Genomic DNA, 22,319 nt, shown 5'->3' with positions numbered 1-22,319 from the left:
AAGAAACTATTCACACATTACTAGAAGCATTAGATACAGTCACAAATCAGAAACAAGCACAGAAGTATTTCTAAACCTTTGATTCCTTCATATACTCCCTGGCTGTGTAAATTGTCGATTGTCTGTTTAACAAAAACTTAGAATATAACATCACTTCAAAAATTTGATACATTCACATGAGCAAAGCACTGCAAAGTTTTAAAACCCCAAACATGTTTGCATTTGACTTAAATGATATACAATGATGGCAACACAGTGGTGTAGCGGTTAGCATTATCGTCTCATGGCAAATTGTTATCCAGTTCGATTCTCAGCTGCAGTGCCTTTGTGCGGAATCTGCATGTCCTCCTTGCATTCATGTGGGTTTCCTCCCACATTCCAAAGATACGCATCTGGAGCATTTCTCCCCGGGCCTCTGCCAAAAATGGGCTCTGCCCCAGTCAGACTTTCCCAGTAAACAAATGTTAAATATATATGGAGGAGCCAAACATTTTCTCATTACTTCACCATTATTTCATTCACTTTTTCTACTGAGTTATACGAGTCCCAATGGAAAATTCCCTGTTGACAGACTAACCACTCTAAATTACCAAATATTGCAGCCCATGTAGTCGTATTAGTATGGGCTATTTGTCTCATCCCTCTCATCCAACCTGATTAGCTCTCCACCTTCTCCTACAGTCGTCTGGTCAATTTGGTGCCATCTCTACTCAGCTGCTTTACTGGCCATCATCATTAGTACATCTATTAGAATTCGCTCATTCTTACCCCAATCCTCTAGCTGAAAGGCACCCATGGAATTTAACTGCCATCTACTGTCCCACAAAGAAAGACCAATGACCTGAAAGTCTTGTTTAAATGGAGAGAACTTATTACGTTTCTGACATATGACATAGGACATACATGACCTGTGTCCTAAATGCCACGCATGCATCACCAACAAACAGCACTGGAACCAAGAAAAAAAATCAGAGCTTCTCCCAGCACAGTACAGAAAGTACATACCTGGGAGAGAAAAAGAGGTAGATGTACTGTAAACCTTTTTCAGTTAATGCCACCTGTAAAAATTCACTCCACCCCTGTTTCAGTTGTAAAACTTCACATCCTTTTTTGATTGCATGATTAGAGCATACAGCCTAACATACAGTATACATGTAGCCAAAACAATTTCCTTTCCTTAAACACAATCTGAATCTTAACTTTTCCACTTGCAACGTTGTATAAACCAAAACAATACCTGCAACCTGTTTTGGAAGAATAGCCCACTAATGAACCTAATGGCCTATGTAACCCCCACTAATGAACCTAATGGCCTATGTAACCCCCACTAATGAACCTAATGCCCTATGTAACCCCCACTAATGAACCTAATGCCCTATGTAACCCCCACTAATGAACCTAATGCCCTATGTAACCCCCACTAATGAACCTAATGCCCTATGTAACCCCACTAATGAACCTAATGCCCTATGTAACCCCCACTAATGAACCCAATGCCCTATGTAACCCCACTAATGAACCTAATGCCCTATGTAACCCCCACTAATGAACCTAATGCCCTATGTAACCCCCACTAATGAACCTAATGCCCTATGTAACCCCCACTAAATGAACCTAATGCCCTATGTAACCCCCACTAAATGAACCTAATGCCCTATGTAACCCCCACTAAATGAACCTAATGCCCTATGTAACCCCCACTAAATGAACCTAATGCCCTATGTAACCCCCACTAAATGAACCTAATGCCCTATGTAACCCCCACTAATGAACCTAATGCCCTATGTAACCCCCACTAATGAACCTAATGCCCTATGTAACCCCCACTAATAAACCTAATGCCTTATGTAATCCCCACTAATGAACCTAATGCCTTATGTAATCCCCACTAAAGAACCTAATGCCCTATGTAACCCCCACTGATGAACCTAATGCCCTATGTAACCCCCACTGATGAACCTAATGCCTTATGTAAACCCCACTAATGAACCTAATGCCTTATGTAAACTCCACTAAAGAACCTAATGCCTTATGTAAACTCCACTAAAGAACCTAATGCCCTATGTAACCTCCACTAATAAACCTAATGCCTTATGTAAACCCCACTAATGAACCTAATGCCTTATGTAATCCCCACTAAAGAACCTAATGCCTTATGTAAACTCCACTAAAGAACCTAATGCCTTATGTAAACTCCACTAAAGAACCTAATGCCCTATGTAAACCCCACTAATGAACCTAATGCCCTATGTATCCTCCACTAATAAACCTAATGCCCTATGTATCCTCCACTAATAAACCTAATGCCCTATGTAAACCCCACTAATGAACCTAATGCCCTATGTAAACCCCACTAGTCCTATGTAAACCAGTCTCAACAGTTCTCCTTTTCCTTGTTTCTAAGTCATTAATATCTTCCAGAGGGCCATCAATATCCCGGAACAACTGTATGGGGTGTAGCATACTGAGTCAAGCTCCTCCACATATGATTGCTTCACTCACTTCCAAAACAGAAAGTTATACATCAATCATGTCTAGTCTGATGTTCTTCAATCCCATGTTAGCCCAAAATCCATATACAATATTTAATCTGTGCTGTCTTCATATGTTTTCAAGATTTTTCCACACTATTTTTAAGTTTGGGTATAACCATTTACAAAGAATATGAACTGGAGAGACTTTCCAATACTGCTCAAAGTCAAGAAGACAGACTCCTTCCTGCTCCACTGAAAAAAAATGATTTATCACTTGCTATTCCCAACTTACTTCTCCACAAGATAGATATGAGAATCATATCCTTAAGTGAGCCAAAATGCCTTAGGTGGCTCTGCAAGGATCCCTGGAAACAGAGGCATATGGACAAAATTTACAGCCCAAATCCTTTGATTTGCCAACAATCTCACTCTTTCTACCTGGACATTAGTGTCCTTATTTTCACCTGCAACTCCCCATACAACATATCAAGGGATTCTTTCAACATTGGTACTACCCAAATCCCCATAATGCATCTTTCCATAAAAAAACTACAGGTAATTGACTGAAGTTAACTGCTATCACCTAGGTCTTAGCTACACTATCTTTGACAGATGACACTACACAGACCCTGTCTTAGCACCACAATGCAACTCAGCAAATCCTCCACAAAAAATAAAATAACCTTTTCTTTATTATACCACTTATGACATCCCCATCATTTTTGCAAATGACTTCACATAAAGAGCAAAGAAAAGAGATGATAGGGAAAACCTTTGAGAGTCCCCCATTCTGAACACAGGGTTCAGAAAGTCCCCCATTAACCTTTACTTGTACTCCGATCACCTGTGCCCCTCTCTCTCTCACACACACACACACACACACACACACACACACACACACACACACACACACACACTCAAATTAGCTTAATAATTAACATTGGGAATCCCATTATCCTCAGCGTTTTAAACAGTCCTGTTTTCCTCAAATGCCTTTTCGGCATCCAACCACACTATTACTGATGGCCCGTGCACACACTGTGCATGCTGTAGCAACATCAGTGTTTTAAATGTGTTATCTGAACTCTGACAGCCAGAAGTAAATGTGCAGCAATCATTGTAAATTAAATCTGGCATCAGATAATTTAAACTCTGAAGCAAGTATACCCATAAAACACCTAGACAACATTTAAACCATAAATAATTCTGCACAATTCTGGAAAGATTGGATCCTTCCCTTACTTACACAGTAAAGAAAAAAAAGCTGCTTTCCAGTATACAGGTACCTTACACTGAGCAAATTCTTTACTAAAAAATGTGGAACTTCCTCAAGGCACATTCCCTATTTCAAAGTATTCCTTAAAAAATTCAACTGGACTTGATGAATTCCTTAGAGCCCAATCTAGTTCCTCCCTCCAAATTAGAGCAATCAAGTTCCTTGCTTGTTCAAATGTTCATTCCTTCAGTGAGAGTGCATCCAACTCCAATAGATAATTTTGCCTTGATGAATTCCCAAGAGTCGGATGACCAAAACTTTATCCAAGTTTCTCCCTCTGAATTAGGGCAATTAAGCTTATTGCTTGTTCAAATGTTAGTTCCTTTACAGCGAGTCCATCAAACATCATTAGACAACTCTTTGTCCACATCCACAACACATTTCAATCTGTACAACACACTGTAAACTTGAAAGGCTTTCAGATAGTCAGCCACTGTAAAATGGTTTTGAGCCCCTCTTATATTCAGCAATAGACTCTGACTCTCTTGCTTTTGAAGCCAGAGTGCTAGGGTTCTTAAACAGCCTACAGATAAAGTACCTAGCTTTGAGGCTAGCCTTCTGATTTTTCTCTCTCTTATTTAAGACACTGATGACTGTTATTTCAGCCTCATTCAACTGCTGCCCTAAATCCTCACTTCAAAGTAGTAGTGTTTGAATCTCTCAAACCCAAGTCACACACCTGTCCATTATGAATCTATACATCTTCCATAGTTCTGTTTTGTTTTTTGCTTCACTATTTCTTTCAAAATACCCTTACAAGTATTTCAGTTCCATTTCATAGAAGTATCCCTATATGCAGCCTGCAAAATGACAAAATGAAAACCCAGTCAAGTCCACTGGTTGACAAATCAAGACTTTAAAACTTCACATTTTATTAAACAGTGACAAATCTTTACTTCAATGCTTGTGAAGCATGATGTGATGACACCACTATTGTTGGTGCAGTTCCTTAAATAACAAATATTCTGTCTGACTGGGAATATTTTCTACATGCTGGGAAAATATGTAGAGCTAACTCATAAAAGTACTCTGTGCTGAGCTACATCACAAGGCACAAAATATTGCAATATTTTGAAAAAGGTCAATCTAGTATCTCTCAGCTCCCCAGCCACTCTTAAATCCATATATGTAGTCAACATTCAAGACCCCCACCCCTCAAAGAATGATCTTACCTTCCACAAAAGCAATTATGTCCCCCATCATTAATCTAAAATCTTGAACATATACCAAATCTTGAACATATACCTGAGGAGGGGGTTATAACAGCCAAGGTCCCCAGTAATTTCACCAAGATGTATTTACACCATCTGTCTACTTTACGCTCCAAACATTTTAATGAGGAATTAGGACAGGACAACTATGTGATGCCTCTTTTTCTAGCAACCTCAAACTCGGAGAAAAAAAAATACTTGGCAGAAACCAAACCTTTAAGTTTTCCATACTTCAGGGGCAAAATATTTGTTTCTTGAACATGAAGCAAGAATTTCTTGCCATAAGTAAAGAATCTTGCCCTTTTTACCAGACTGTTTAGGCCATTAATGTTTACAATAATATCTACAACAAAAAAATTGCTTTCAGCTCAAAGCCTCATAGGACATTGCTTCTCATTGGGACAGCTCACACTTCCATGAACTGATACCCTTTAACTACCCAAAGAAAAGTCTTGCTAATCTTTCCCATAGGTGTTAAAACCATATTGCCAAAAAATACAAACTGGAGCAGATAAAATACAAACCTCAAAACACAACTATTTAAATAATACCTTTTTACCAAGCCTTTAGACAACAGATGACGTAAAGTTCTACGCTATGTTATATGTGGTCGATGCTAGCCTTCTAACAGCACCCCCCCCCCAACATATACTACTAGACTCATATTCCAGTTTTGAGAATCAGGCATTCATATTAATAAAAATGTATAGACAACATAACTTTCATTTTTCATAAAGGAAAAAAACTGCTAAACCTATAGAAAATAAAAATAAATGATATGTGTTTAAATAACAATGCAGTACTAAACCATGTGCAAACCAAATGGCTTAATCTAACCTCTCAAACATTCTGTTGGTAATCAGCTAGAAATCAGTTTAGCATATTCAAGTCATTTTTTTCAAACAGGCCATTTGACAGTTCCAGTTCTGCATGCCCAAAGCTATGTTCTTAGCAAAAATTCGTCAAAAAAAAAAAAGTTAGTCTGCTTTAGAATTAACAAATAATCCACCTATACTCCAGCAATACCTGGTAGGCAAGGTTATTTTGTTCCATGAAAGAAAAATAAACAAAACACTTCTTATTTGAAAGAAACACTTCTTATTTGATCATCACCACAATTTTGGTAGCTTTCACATTAAAAATCAGCATGAAATGCTCTTATCTTGTACAGAAACAATCCCATTCAATGTAAGCTACATTACACACTGCAATCACTTTTGTTGCAAAATAATGGCCCTACTCTTATATTTGAGGAGGGGCTTTTACTACATCCAACACTTCAGCACTCAAAGCAACTCTATTGCAATCAACCATACACTGATGAAAAAAGACCTTCTGTACGAGTCCCAGAGCTGCCAATTCACTTCCACTCTCTTGCTGGGTTTTGTATCATGGCTTCCTGATCTGCCCATTGACTAGTTCTTGAGTAACTTTTAGCTTTATTTGGATGTTAAAAAAGCCTTGGCACCTGTGGGAAACACTATTTTAAAGGTAAATGACCTGAAACTTCATATTCTGCAATCTGCAGGCTCTCATTATTTCTATAAAGATGTTTCATGTATGCCTGATTTCTTTCAGTAATTTTGCACACAATAAAATTTTTTTTGGTTAACGAACAGGAATTACCAGACTTCCAAATAGCTGACAAAAATGTGTTTAATACATAATGCAGCAAAACATATCAAGTGATGTCGGCCTTGACTTCCAAGATGGCTGCACATTGATAACAGCTTAATTTAGGCTCTCCCAGTGTGAGAACAGAAATTCAGTGGAGAAGGCCAGTAATCTTGTGTGTTTCTGGGTAAATTTCAGTACTTGGCTATTAAGCGCACTGTCTGAATGCCAGGAAAAAAGAAATACAAAGCACCTGAAAGAAAATCAGCTACAATAGGTGAGGAAAAAACACTAACTGGGAAGAATTCTGCAGATGTTCAGCAAAAAGCAGTGCAACCTCCAGACATTACTTCCAGTAACCTAGAAGATATAAAAGACAACTGCACACAGACCTAGTTAAAATAAACCAAGCACTGATGCAGTATATCAATTCAAACAACAAACGGCTGGAAATATGGAAAAAGTTTTAAACAAATATTCAGATGAGGTGATAAAACTGCAACATTCTGTGGCTAAAATGAAGAAAAGGTTGGCTGAATATCAGAATGCACAAGAAGAGATGTTTCAAAAAAAAAAGAGAATTAGAAGAGAGAGTACATAGGGGAAACCTGAGATTTTCAGCTGTACCAGAAAAGCTGGAAGGAACATGCATTAATTTTATGAAAGCACAAATAAGCAACTAGGCTGGCATTCCACAACAGCTGTTAGTTGAAAAGGCACATTGTTTGAAAACTGTGGCAGAAGGACAAAGTACTAAAAGTGGCAGACAGCAGAGTGTTTGTGGAGAATGATTACTCACTGTACACCAGGCAGAAGAGGAGTAAATTTTTTCCACTTTTCAGGGAATATGAAGCAGTGGTGCAGCGGTTGCGTTGTTGCCTCACAGCAAGAGGTTCTCTGGTTCGATTCTCTGCTGGGGTATCCTCTGTGAAGAGTCTGCATGTCCTCCCTGTGGTAATGTGGATTTCCTCCAGGTGCTCTGGTTTCCTCCCACATTACAAAGACAAGTGTCTGGAGCATTTCTCCCCAGGTCTTCATTGAAAATTGGCTTTGCTGCAAGTCAAGCCTTTCCCAGTAAACAAATGTTAAATAAATAAAATAAAAATAAATAAAGTGTATTCTAAGAAGTAAATACAAAAGTCTGTTTAACAAAATGTGAGCTATGAAACAGAAGGGGATTCTGTTTCTTGTTATTTTGATAATAAAGACCAGAGAGAGACTGTACCAGTGAAACTTTTTTCAATGTTTCAACAGAAAATGCTGGAGAGAAGGAAGGGAGCATGAGAGCTGACTAGAAGAATCAAGAATATGTTGAAAATGAACCAGAGACAGGATATGGGAAATGGAGATGAACAGTAATAAAACCAGTAACTTAATGTGGGATTATAATGAAATAATTATATTTAAGAAATATAACAAAACAAGAAAATCTGGAAATATTGGACTTTTTAAGAATCTGTTGGACTTGTGGGGATTCTAAAGCATATGTCCTACTTCATTTTATTAGGAGAGGGGAAGAGGAGAGAGAAAAGTACAGCAAAATGTTTTCTCTTAATAGTATAATTTTATGGTGTATGATTTTCTTTGCATGCTATAAAGTAAGTTTTATCCATTATATTTATGTGTAATTTGGATATTACTGTAAACAGGCACTGCTGTTTTCTTCTTCTTCTTCTCTCATTCTGTCTCTCCTTATTCAGTTTTAAGAAATGTAGGCACTGCAATGTAAAAAAGAAAGAAAAGCCTGGTTAAAAGAGCATGACAAAAGAAAAATTAACATGCTTTTTCTCATACTTGCAATCGAAATCTAATAAAGAGAAATTGGCTACAGTCTGGTGGAGAGTAACTGACTGGAAAAAGAGAAACTGGCTAGGATATAATGTTCACTGAAAGCATTTAGGTGTTTCTGCAGCTGGGGGAGCTATAAAGATAAGACAAAACCAGTCAGTACTTAGTAGAAGCACAAGCTGCATCGTGCGTCTTAGTATGAATAACCTTTCTTTTACGTTAACTCAAATCTGTATGTGCGGCTGTCAGTTTCAGACATTTGTTCCTTTTAGGAGGGTTACTGGGGGGTGTGTTTGTTATTTTGTTTGAGGGTTTTCAATAAAACAAAAGGTTTTGTAAGATGTGACAGAAGGTCAAATGGATATGACAAAAAAACAACTGTTTAAAAGTTCAACCTACCAAACAAAATATGCATGTAAAACGCAAAAGCTGGAGCCAGACATTTAACAAAAAAGCTGTTAACATAAAAGGTGGGAATAATAACTTTTTAATATAATGATGCTTTCTGTAAAGTCTTTAAATGTCAATGGTCTCACAGATAAATACAAAAAAGAAAGAGTAGTGAACTATATTAAAAAGGTAGGGTGCACATAGCTATGGTAGAGGAAACACACTTGGTAAGAACTCAACATGAATTATTTATAGATTTGCTGAAATCTAAGTGCCTCCATTTTGATTTTTTCCTAATTTTCTGCTTTCTGCACATTTTTAGTAATTTTTTAATTTAACTGCATTTATTTAAAAACTGTATTTGCTTTAATATTGCTACACATTCAAGTGTGTTAACTTGCACTTCAATTGAATTGTTTTTACTGCTGTTTTAGCTGCTTTTCTGTAAAATGTTCTAAGTTGGTTTCCCAACTTTCCTGTAACTAGTCTAGTCCAGATACATATTTGCTGTATCTAGGACTGTTTGTAACCTTTTGAGGACCCCCCCCAAGCCTATCTGTGTTGGAGGGAAGTCTTCTAGCTTATCAGTAGGAGTGGTAAGTACTAGGTAGTCTATCTACCACAAGAGTGGTTTCTGGCCCAGAAATTGTAGTTTAATGAACATTTGGGAAGTTTTTCCATCCCTTTCAACTTTCTGGTTTAAAAGCCCGCATTTGCATGAGTTTGTGCTTGTTTAAGCTCCGCTCAGAGTCGCCGAGCTGAGGTAAACTATTACTGGTGCCAGAAAGTCTGCTCTTCAGTTTTTCCCATATATCTTGCTAGTTTTCTTTCTCTCTTGCACTTCAAATAACCAAATTGCTGTGCACTTCAACAGGTTTTTGTAGCAGTTATTATAGCCACCTAACAGCAATCAGCACTACTCATTCTTTACGGAAATAGTTCTGGTACTCAGTAGTATGACCACCCCTCCTGGCATGATTAAAGGGCAGTTCCCTGTGCTTTCTCCTATTAACCTGGTGCACTTGGGCATTCGGAGGCAGTGTAGCAACTGCCTCATGTACACAGACAGCACTCTCCTCTTACCTCCCAACACTCAGACTTGTGAGAGATGCACTTATATCACCAAATTGGAAGCTATACACTCTCCAGCCAAGACCAGACTAGCTGGTCAAGAGGAGAAGGTCAACACCTGCACCACACCACATGGAACACATAGCCCTCCAGAACACCCACTATCACAGCTCTCACATAAAAACACAAACCACACACCCACCTTGAGGCACTCAATAGAAATTTACCCAAACAGCAGAGACTTCCAAGACAGAAACATACTTGATCACCACAATACAGCACAAACCACAGGACACATAGCTCACCTCCACAGTGTGCCCCTCAACCTAAGCCCCCAAGGCTAAACATCTTGCCCAATACACTAATCATAGGTGACTCAATAGTGAGCCACACAGATGTCCCACTCACTAGGTTGAATAAGGAGAAGGTAACAGTCAGCTGTCTATCAGGTGCCAGAATCTGACACATAACACATGCATTCAGGTCACTCCACAACAAGTACAAGTATGACTCCGTCATTGTCCATGTGGGTATGAATGACCCGAGATGCACCTCCCTGGACTACATGAAAAGAGACTTCTTGGAGCTCTCAGATTATGTGGCCCAGGCAGGTATGGCACTAGCCCTGAGCAGTATCCTACTGTCACCCAGAATGATACCGCAGTACAGACAAAAACTGATTGACTTCAATAATTGGCTACATTTCTGGTGTCATTCAAAGGGGATCTAGTATCTGTCTACTTGTGATGACATGATTGACAGACCTCAATGCTTTGCTAGAGACGGCCTGCATCTGTCATCCCTGGGTTTCTAGGTACTGGCTAAGGCTCTTGCCACTATAGTGTCTTTTTTAGGTGGTGTTCCAAAGACCAAAATTACCACTAACAGCTATAAATGCAATCTGAGGGTCATGCTGCTCAACGATAGAAATCTAAATCTCAAGATGCACTCGCTCGAAATACTCCTCAAAATGGAGAACATAGACATTTGTGCTGTAATGGAGACCTGGTTTAAAGTGGCAGAAAGCACTCCTGCGCTACCAGACTATAACTCATTCCACACCTTTCAGCCCTGAAACATGGACCGAAGCTCCAAAGGTGGTGGTGTCTCCATAGTCATAAAGGATATGCACACCTCTAGACCAGTAAGACTGGGATCCAGGTCATAGCCTGCTACAGGTTCCCAACCATGTCCCTAGACTCTCACTCCACATTCCTAAGCACCCTGGAATCTATCAAGGTGCAACCCAACATTCTCATACTAGGAGACTTCAGCTACCCCTCCATCAACTGGGAAAACTACTCAAGCACCAATACACTGGCCCAATGCTTCCTGGAAATCAATTTCAATGCCCTGGACCAGCTTATTCTGACCCCCCACTAGAGGAAGCAGCATCCTTGACCTGGTTATTACTAACATGGGTGACAGTTTCTCTACACCAATAGTCAATCCCTCCCTGGTTAGATCTGACCATACACTAATCACCATGGAAATCCACATCTCACTCACACCCCCTGCAAAGGTAACCACCTTGAAAAACTTCTCCAAAGCTGACTTTGGACTCCTAAAAAATAGAGGTGGCCAACTTCATGGCACCCATGCCAATGGAAATAGGTGCATGACTGCTGAATCATACACCAGTGCACTGTACGAACATGCACATAAATACACGGAACTAGCCATAGCCAACAGAACCAAGATGCTCTCCTCCAAAAAAAGGAAGCCAATCTGGTGGTCCCCTGCCATTAATAAATTCTACAACAGTGATGTTGTAGAGTGATAACACATAGCCCACAAAATCAGTTTGCCACTCAACCTCAGCCCATAAGGCAAAACAGCGTATCCAACACACTAGTCATAGGTGACTCTATAGTCAGGCACACTGATGTCCCATTCACCAGGCTAAACAAGGAGAAAGTTACTGTCAGCTGCCTATCGGATGCCAGGATCCGCCACATAATGCAAGCACTCAGGTCACTCCACAACAAGTACAAATATGACTGTCACTGTCCATCTTGGTGTGAATGACCCGAGATGTATCTATCTGGACTACATGAAGAGAGACATGGAGGAGCTCTCGGATCATGTAGCCCAGGCAGGTATGACCCTAGCCCTGAGTAGCATCCTGCCATCGCCCAGAATGACATCACAATACAAGGACAAAATGACTGACGTCAACAATTGGCTAAGCTTCTGGTGTCATTCTAAGGGGATCCAGTGTCTGCCTGCCTGGGACGACATGATCGACAGACCATGATGCTTTGCCAGAGATGGCCTGCACCTGTCATCCCTGGGATTCCGGATACTGTCTAAGGCTCTTGCCACCCCTTTAGTGCCTTTTTTAGGCAAGGTTCAAATGACAAAAACTCACCACTGTAGCAGGTATAAGCAAGCAAAATCTGAGGGCAATGCTACAAGTCTAAACCTCAAAATGCACTCACTCGAGATACTCCTTAAAATGGAGAACATCAATATCTCTGCAGTAATGGAGACCTTGTTCACAGCTCTGGAAAACACCCCTGCATTACCAGGCTACAACTCATACCACATCTTTCGGCCACCTAACCTGGATTGAAACACTAAAGGAGGAAGAGGAGGCGTGTATATATTCATTAAGGATACCACACCTCCAGGCTAGTTCCTCAGTATAATGCATCTGAAATTATCCAAGTGCAACTAAAACTGGGCAAGACTGCAATCCAGGTTGTAGCTTGTTACAGATCCCCCGCCATGCCCCAGGATTCCCACTCCACGTTTCTTGATATACTGATAATATTAAGGTACAGCCCAATACCCTAATAATGGGCGATTTCAACTACTCCACCCATCAACTGGGAAAACTACTCATGTACTAACTCATTTGCTCAATGCTTTCTGGAATTCATAAATTCCAACGCCCTGGATCAGCTTGTCCATACCCCCACCAGGGGCAGCAATATCCTGGACCTGGTCATTACTAATATGGGCAACTGATGTTCAACGCGAGAAGTCAACTCCTCGATGGTCAGATCAGACCACAAGCTAATCACCCTACACATCAATATTCCACCCCCACCACCCATTAAGGAAACCACCATAAAAAAACTTCCCCAAAGCCAACTTCATGTTTCTAAGTAGCAAGCTTCATGACACCCATACAGATGGAAAATAGAGGTACGACTGCTGAATCCTATACAAATGTACTGTATAAGCACATACACGAGTGCATGGATCGTGCCATCCCCAACAGAACCAAGATGCTATTCTCCAAAAAAAGGAAGCCAATATGGTGGTCTCCTGCCATAAAAAACTCTACAACAGAAGGAAGAAGCTGTTGCAAAAAAAAGTAAAATCCCCTGATTGCAGGAACTCCCTGGTTAGCCTCAGTAAGAAGTTGTGATCCCTCATAAAATCTTCCAAAGCTAGTTACGAAAATAAAATAGTCACAGATTCTAAAGACAACCACAAAGCATTCTACAGCTATGTCAAGAATCTCAATTGCGACACTCAGATCTGCTCTGAGCTACAGCATAACAGCACTAGATAGACAGAACCAACTGATATTGCCAACATCCTGGCAGATGGTTTGCACTGAACCTACCACCCACCACCCCCTCACCCCCCCAAAGGGCCAATCACTATACCGGAAGAATGCAAAGCCCCTGTAATCATGGCTGCACAAGTAAAGACCGCACACTCCACAGCCAAGAACATTGCATCCATGGGACCTGACAACATCCTAGGCTGCGTTCTGCATGAACTACAGAAAGATCTGGCACCCCACCTAAGTACCATGTTCAAGTCACAGCTTCACTTCAGGCTTTGTGCCTACTGAATGTTGCACAGAGACAGTTATCCCACTCCACAAAGGGGGCGCGACCATGGTCCCCAGGAATTACTGCCCCATTAGCCTGACGAGCCTGGTCTGCAAGGCAGGCTCTGCAAAGCCACGGAATGTATCATCTTGGAGCTTATAAACAAGGACATAGGTAACCTCTAAACTCTGGATCCCACTCATTTTGGGTTTGTAAAAGGTAGGTCATGTCTCCTAAACCTGAATGACTTCTTTGAAGCAGTCACCAAAGCCGTGGATGAGGGTAAGGTGGTGCACACAACCTATCTTGACCTTGCCAAGGCTTTTGACACCATCCCCCACTCTGGAATTATAGATAAACTCACTAGACTGGGCATAAATCCCTATGTCACAAGATGGGTTGCCAACTAGCTCACTGACAGAACCAACACTGTGAAAGTAGCAGACTCCAAATCCAACTTCAGACCAGTGACAAGCTGAGTACCACAGGGTTCAGTCCTTGGTCCAAGCCCAGGCTAATACAGCAGGTCTCTGGCTAACGGAGTTCGCATACGACTGCAAACTAGGTGCCATAATAGAATTGCCTAATGATGTGGACATTCTACAAAGGGGCCTCACTGAGACTGATGCTTGGTGTCAAAGTCATGGCCTCAAGCTCAATGCCAAGAAGTGCATTGTCATCCCCTTTGGGAAAAACACTGTACCCATGAACTACCATATAGGCTGTAGCCTACTAAACACCGAAAGTGTGACGAAACCTTGGGACACAGGTGGATAGTAGTCTCTCCTTTGATAATCACATCGCCATAGTAGTCAGGAAATCCTTCTGTGTGGCACACCTCATCACAAAGGGGTTCACCTCCAGAAAAAAAAAAAAAAGGTCATCCTTTCTCTCTACTCATCCCTCATCAGACCCATTAGAGTGTACAATGCCTCATTTGGCATGTACCTTGCAAGACATCTACAACAACTAGAAAGGTCACAGAAATACCTCACTAAGAGGATTACTGGCCTCAAACAGATGCCATATGCAGACCATCTCAAAAAACTCCAGCTCTACTCTGTCGCTTATCACCTACTCAGAGGCGACCTCTGCCTAACACACAAAGCCATGTCAAACCCAGATCTGTATGGCATGCTACACTTAAAGAAACCTCAATCCCTCTGAGCCACACCCTCCAGGGACAAAAACCTTGCCACCACAATAAACAGAACATGCTGGAGGGAAAGATTCCCGTCCCAGACACTTCCCAGGCTCTGGAACAGACTACCCACATTCATGTCAAGCAAAGCTCCTCATTAGCCCTCTTTATGAAAAATCTCGACAATTGGATGGGAAATAGGAAATTCACCCCGGGGATCACTTCTGTGGCTCTGCTAGACAGGGGCACAGGAAAATAACTTTCTTGGGTGGCGAAAGCCAGGGAACATTTTTGCTAGGCTTATATAGGCCCCAGGACCGATAGCCTAGTACCCTACCTATGAACAGAAGGAAGAAACTGTTGCAGAAGGAAGAAACTGTTGCAGAAAAAGGTGAAGTCCCAAGACTGGAAAAACTCCCCTATTAGCCTCAAACAAAAGTTGAGATCCTTCATCAAATCCTCTAAAGCCAGATATGAAGGCAGAATTGTGGCAGACACTAAAAACAATCACAAAGCTGTTTATAGTTATATCAAGAATCTCCATGGCAATACCCAGATTTGCTCTGAGTTACTATACAATGGTACTTCCTATACTGAGCCAAAAGATATTGCCAACATATTGACTGACAGATTCAGTGCAACTTTACCCCCCTCTCCCCCCTAAAGGTTCAGTGCAACTTTACCCCCCTCTCCCCCCTAAAGGATCAATCACAATACCGGAAGAATGCCAGGCACCCAGCTTACTGCAGCCCAGATTAAAGCTGTATTGTCCAAGGCTAAGAATACAGCTTCCATGGACACGATAATATCCCTGGCTGTGTTCTACATGAACTACAAAGCAAACTGGCACCACATCTGTGTGCCCTGGTCAGTCACAGCCTCACCACAGGCTTTGTCCCTACCAAATGACACACTGCTATAGTCATCCCTCTCCATAAAAGGGGAGTGATTACAGACCCTGGGAATTATCACCCCATTAGCCTGACAAGTCTGACATGTAAAGCTATGGAGCGCATCATCATGGATCTGATTAACAAAGATATAGGAAATCTCCAAGCTCTGGACCCCACACAGTTTGGCTTTGTGAACGGGAGATCATGCCTGCTCAACCTGGCTGACTTCTTTGAGTCAGTCACCAGGGCTGTGGATGAAGGTAAGGCAGTGCATACAGCCTACCTTGATCTGCCCAGGGCCTTTGATACCATTCCTCACTCGGGAATTATTGATAAACTAACCAAACTAGGCATCAATCCCTATATCACTAGGTAGGTTGCAAACTGGATCACAGATAGAACACACAGTGTGAAAGTAGCGAACTCCAAGTCAGACTACTGACCAGTCATGAGTGGAGTCCCACAGGAATCGGTCCTTCGTCCACTCATGTTCGGCATCTACTTCTCAGAGGTCCAGGCCAACACAAAGGGACCCTGGCTGAAAAAGTCTGCAGACGACTGCAACCTAGGAGCCATTGTTAACTCCCCAAGTGATGCAGGCATCCTACAGAAAAACACAGCCTTAAGCTTAACGCCAGAAATGAGTTGTCATCCCCTTTGGTAAAAAAGTCAGTTCTCACTAACTATCACATCGATGGGAGCCCACTGTACACTGAAGGCATTATAAGAGATCTGGGGACATAAGTTGACAGCAACCTCTCCTTCATTTCCACTGTGGTCAGAAAGTCCTTCTATGTGGCACATCTCATTACCAAGGGTTTTGCATCCAGGAAGAGAGAAATCATCATCTCTCTCTACTCTTCCCTCATTAGACCAATCATAGAGTATAAAGCCCCATTTGGCATGTACCTCACTAGACACCTGCAACAGGTGGAGAGGCCACAGAAGTACCTCACAAAGCATTACACACACGTCCTACACAGACAGACTCAAAAGACTCCAGCTATTCTCATTCTCATATCACCTACTTAAAGGCAAACTCTGCTTGACTTACAAAGCCATGTCTGACCCAGCTCTGTTAGAAAAGCTACATCTAAAGAAATCCCAATCCCTATGCACCACACGCTCCAGAGACCTCAACCTCATTACCACAATCAACAGAACATGCTGGAGGAACAGGCTCCTCACCCAGAGACTGCCCATGCTCTGGAAGAGACTTTCCATACATGTCAAACAAAGCACCTCGCTGTCCCTCTTCAAGAGAAATCTTGATGAGTGGATGGGTCATAGAAAGTACACCCCAGAGATCACTCCAGTGGCTCTACTTGATAGAGGCACAGGGAACTAACGTTGGGTGGCTCGATGCCAGGGCACTTCTATAGGCTAGGCTTGTAAAGGCTCCAGGGTCATTGGCCTAGTACATACCTATGTGAATTTGATAAATAAAGGTTTTCAGGGTGGTTATTCGGTGGAATACCTGGGACAAAGGAAAAGAGGAGTGCTTATATTAATTGCAAGAGGAGCTCTAACAGTGACAGACGAGGATAAGAAAAAGATAATATTGGTAGATTTGTAGTACTAAAGGGGCTACTGGCAAGACTGGCATGCAATTATATTCCACCTAAACTACTATAAATGGAGCTTAAGAAAATTCTGGGAGAAATAATCCATTTTCAACAAGAAATATTACTTACAGGTGGGGACTGGAAGTTGATTTGCAGCAGTGATAACGTTTCTGAGGACTCTGAGGGGAATGTATAATAAAAGAGGGTATATTTTTGAAGAAGCTGATGAAAATATTTGGCATGGAAGATGTAAATTCATTACTAGGAGCTTGGAGTGAATTTACATATTATTCCCCAAGATATAAAAACTGGGCTGTGCTAGACAGAAGTTACATTTCACAGGAACATGTGTATTTAACTGAAGATCTTCATACAAACCCAATAACTATTCCAGATCATGCGTCAGTAATAACCTAAAAAACACTGGGTAATAAAATAAAAATGAGACACTGGTGCTTTCCACTCTGCTGAAAAGAGAAGAATTTAAGGAATGGGTATTGGAGATTATTCAGGGGCTGTTAGAAAAGATAGAAATTTCTTCTGAAAATATAGCTAGGGAGTGAGATAAAATTAAGGTAGAGTTTAAAAATAGGGTGGAAATAAAAGAAAGGGAGATATTAAGAAGTCACAAGAATTATTTAGAGAGACTGACAAATGTTAAAGTATCGCAGAATATGGGGAATCTCACAGAACCACAAGAGGAGGAATTGCAGAACGCTAAACAGAAAATAAGGGACGAGCGCGATAATATGCATGAGTTTAGAAAGACTGCCGTTAAGCAACTGTTTTTTTTTTTTTTTTTTTAATATAATGTTTTTCTACAATAATTCTATAGCACAAAAACTTTTAGCACAATGATTCAGGTAAGAGAAAGCAGAAAGGGCTATTATCAAGCTTAGGGAGCCTATAACAAGGAAAGTAACAAGAGATCCTATAAAGCAGAGAAATATGGAAATCAACAAAAGATACAAATGTAAACGTTTATGGAAGAATTAAATCTGCCAATGTTAGAGGTAGATGAGGCTCAATTACTAACAGTTAGGATTGCAGAAGATGAGATAAAAATGGTGACGGATAACCAATCTACAGGAAAGTACCTAGGAACACGATATTCCTGCGGAAGTTTGGAAGCTAGGAGGGAAAATCACTGATGCAGATCTTGAAGTTTTTAACAGTATTTTAAGAGGACAAGAAGTACCAACATCCTGGAAGAAAGCAGTGGTAACTGTGATACCTAAAGAGGGTAAAGATCCATCAAATCCAGATTCATACAGGCCCATTTCAATACTAAACCATGATTATAAAGTGTTTATGTCTACAATGGCTAAAAGAATGGCAAAAGTGATACCAAACTTGATAACAATCAAGAGGAAAGTAGAATGTAAGAAAATGCTATTACTGTTGGTGGGTCTTAGAGAAACCAAACAGGGGTGTCCCTTTTCTCCTTTGTTATTTGCATTACGTTTGAGAACCACCGAGAAAGAAAATAAGGGACTCAGAAATTCAAGGATATAATTGATATGGTAGTCAAAAGCTGGATCTGTTTGCAGATGATATTTCATACTTGACAAAACCAGAAAGGGACATTACAGTGTTGTGGAACATTTTAAGACAGTTTCAAATCGTTTTGGGATACAACATTAATGAAGCTAAACTAAGGCAATAGCAGTAAATTATGTGCCCACATACTAATTGGTTCAGCAGTATCCATATTTATGGGGACATGATAAAATGAAGTATGTAGGAGTATGGATTGAAATGATTCTGGTGTGGCAGCTAACGATATGTGGGAAGAGACTAAAAAGATAATACAAAAACTGAGAATATGGATGAGGATGGTAAGGTACAAGTATTTAAAATATTTTAGTCCCTGTAGTCTTGTACACAGGTTGGGCACATTTTTTATCAACCAGAGGAAAAGTTGTGCATACCAATTACTGAAGAGCTAAAGGACTTCATCTGGGAGGGGAAGATGGCAAAAGTCAAGTGGGATAAAATGATTCCTCCAAAAGAACAGAGCAGATTGGGATTACCTAATTTGAAGGGGAATTTCAGAGCAACACGGTTAAGATTCCTATACATAGCACAAGCAGAAAACTACAATTCAAAGTGGAAATGGATGATGATGAATTAGGGTGGAAGCTTAAGAAACAAGGAAAGACTGGGATTTTGGATGCAAACCTTTAAGGTGAACAGCAATAATCATACAGAATGTTATATCCACAAAGTAGCAGAAAGTATTCTAAAAACTAAGCCAACATGGGAATGGAGAAAGATATTCTGCCCATAGGGATGACTGCAATTAGGGATACAGAAAACAGTCAGCAGGGGCTGGAATTTTCTGCAGAAAACTGGCAAATGAACCAAGGTACTGGGAGAAAATAACTACACAGGGAAAGGTAATACAATGGAAAGATGCCAAGAATGTGTCTGGATTGCAGGTTAGAGATTGCTTTCCTTAATAAAGGCAGAGTATAGGCACAGACAAAGAAATGTGTGTGTGTGTGTGTGTGTGTGTGTGGGGTGGGGGTGGGGGGGCTAAACAAAAGACCAGCACTGGTAGAGTTTTTAGTAGAATCTAGAACAGAAACGGCCATTAAAAAGGAATAATTAGTATAGCATATAAAAAATTGCAGGATAACTCTATCAATCCATCAGAGGAGGTTAAAAAGGATTGGGAGGACAGATTGGATAAGCAATTCACAAACTAATATATGTGCCTCCCAAATATGCAACAAAATCTAGAAGATTTAGGATTTTTGCTTGGAAATGTTTACATGGATATTTTATACCCAGAGTACACTCTAGAAAAATTTTTCTCAGGTAGACAGCAAATGTTGGAGGCATGATGGGGAAGAACAAGGTAATTGGGAACATATTTTCTGGGAGTGCAATGGGTTGGCAGACTTTAAGGATTCCCTGCAGACTACTCTGTCAGAGATGCTGGCTGGACAGATTGGCGTAACAAGGGAAATGATTTTTCTAAGCTAAGATACAGAATTGGAATTGCCTACACACAGTAAGGCCTTGCTGAGTCTAATTATGGTGGCTGCCAAAAAACAATTACTAGAAAATGGAAATCAAAATCTAAACCAATGGTACTAGAAGTGTTGAATACAGTAACAGAGATAAAACAACTGGAATTGGATCTTTAGAAAAGGGTAGGAGCAAATTACACAAGAAAAAATGGAAATTGTGGGAACAATACATTCAGGGAAGGGTTGAGGTTTAAAAGAAGGCAGGACTTGAATTAGCTATGTAATGTCTGACTGGAAATGATTGGGTAGACTAAGTGATGTATAATGTTTGCAACTGGGAGTGTTTCAGTATGGTTTGTGTTATAAAATGCTTGCAACTAGGATTGTGTTGGTATGGTTTGTTTTCATTTATATAAAACATATGATCATAAGTGATAATTTAATAAAGAAATTTCTTGTTTAATTAAAAAAAGAAAGGTCAGGAACTGAATAATTTATGTACTTTTGCTTAGGTTATAGGATACACAGCAATATATGTGAAGTATAATGTTTGTAAATGTGAACTTAATACAGTTTGATTACTTTTATATAAATGTAAAATTGCCTATGTCACAAGTGTTAATCCAATAAAGGTGTTTAATAAAATGTTGGCCTTGTCCTTCAAGCCTAGCAGATGCTAGTAAGAATAGTCCTCCTGTTCTCTCTGTAGTAATGGCTGCAGCCAGAAAGCCTGTCCATTGCTCTCACAGCTGCAACATAAGCTTTGCACAATCATTACCTTCTATCTTCTCAGGTGACCCGATAAAATGCAATTTTTTTACATTGGGCTCTGTCCTCAAGGTCCACTAAACAGACTTCCAAATCCTCCATCTTAACTTGCTCTGCAGAGGTTGTTCTTCACTTCTTTCACATCCCACTGAAGATTCAGGATATTATCGGAGTGCACAGTACATAACCACTCCATCTTTGTCCTAGTTGACTCTGAAGAGGAAATAGACTTCTCCGTTCTGGCATCTTGTAAAAATAGCCTTGACAAAAATATAGTTTTTCTAGAATAACTTCTACATACATACAGTATTCTCTTTGCACAGGGCTAGAAATGCAGCCATATTAAAGCAGGCCTATTTCTTCATCTTAGGTTTCACATTTTACATACAGTTTCAGTAAATGCAGTTTCAAGAGAAAGTAATGTTTCATTGAAGGATACAAAAGAGCTCAGTGAAATAACCTTCAGGTCAATGCAATGAGACGTGGTAAGAGTGTAAGGAACATTTTTTTTTTACAAAAACAGAACTCGTTTAGATGGCACAAGTCTTGGGAACCAAGGTTAAAGAGGCATGTAGAACTTTTAGAAAACTTACAAGGTTTAGTATTATGAGAGATACTTTCTAGACAGAATAAGCTCAGTTTGGATACTCAAGAAATTGAGTACAGAAGTCATTTTAAAGATGCAGAAATTTAAATATACAGAAATGATTTGACATACTCAGAAGAGCGAATACTAGATTCAGTTCAAATGTCCAGCAGTTCAGAAATTCAGAAGTCAGTGAAAGTTCAGAAACTATAGAAAACAGTGCAGTTTGTCTGAACTTTGCCTTTACAAAAGAAACGATTCTGAGTTCAAAGAGTTACAAGCACAGTACAATTCATTCTTCAGTGCTACAGAAGTCTTGAGTAATCTTTAGCTACCATTTGCTTCAGTTCATCAGCATTGTTATTTGAGACAATTAAGTGTTGTTTGGATCTTGTTGGAATACCATTTGGATCTTGTTGGAGTACTGTATCTACTGTCACTGTATGGTGCTATTACATAATAAAAGCCACCTTTACTAAAGCTCTAACGAGTAAAGTTTTTTTCTGAAATGTATAAAAAGACTTGGCACATAAAGGAGAAACTGAGATATCTGGCACTTGTCCAGTACAGCACCAAGTAACTAAAAGATAAAGACATTCATTCCAGTTCTTACACATCTAAATTGGCCAGTAGATGCTATGTTCTACAAAGATGGGATAATCATTTATGTTTTGTTAACAATATGCTTTACATCAAAATTAGCAGCTCCAACCGAATAGAAAACAATGTGGCAGATTGTTGAACTGCTCAAGGTTAAAACATTTGCTTAC

General features: G+C 40.2%; 1 protein-coding gene across 1 annotated transcript in view; it reads right to left on the bottom strand.

The window, feature by feature from the left end:
- Positions 1-22,319, bottom strand: part of CLN3 (CLN3 lysosomal/endosomal transmembrane protein, battenin) — a 310,689-nt gene that overhangs the window by 282,798 nt on the left and 5,572 nt on the right. The window lies entirely within an intron of this gene.

This window comes from Protopterus annectens, chromosome 10.part0 (genome assembly GCF_019279795.1).
Source record: "Protopterus annectens isolate FY-2018-M chromosome 10.part0, PAN1.0, whole genome shotgun sequence".
Lineage (NCBI taxonomy): Eukaryota > Metazoa > Chordata > Ceratodontiformes > Protopteridae > Protopterus > Protopterus annectens.
The sequence above is the reverse complement of the archived record's forward strand: the minus strand, read 5'-3'. Positions and strand labels throughout refer to the sequence as shown.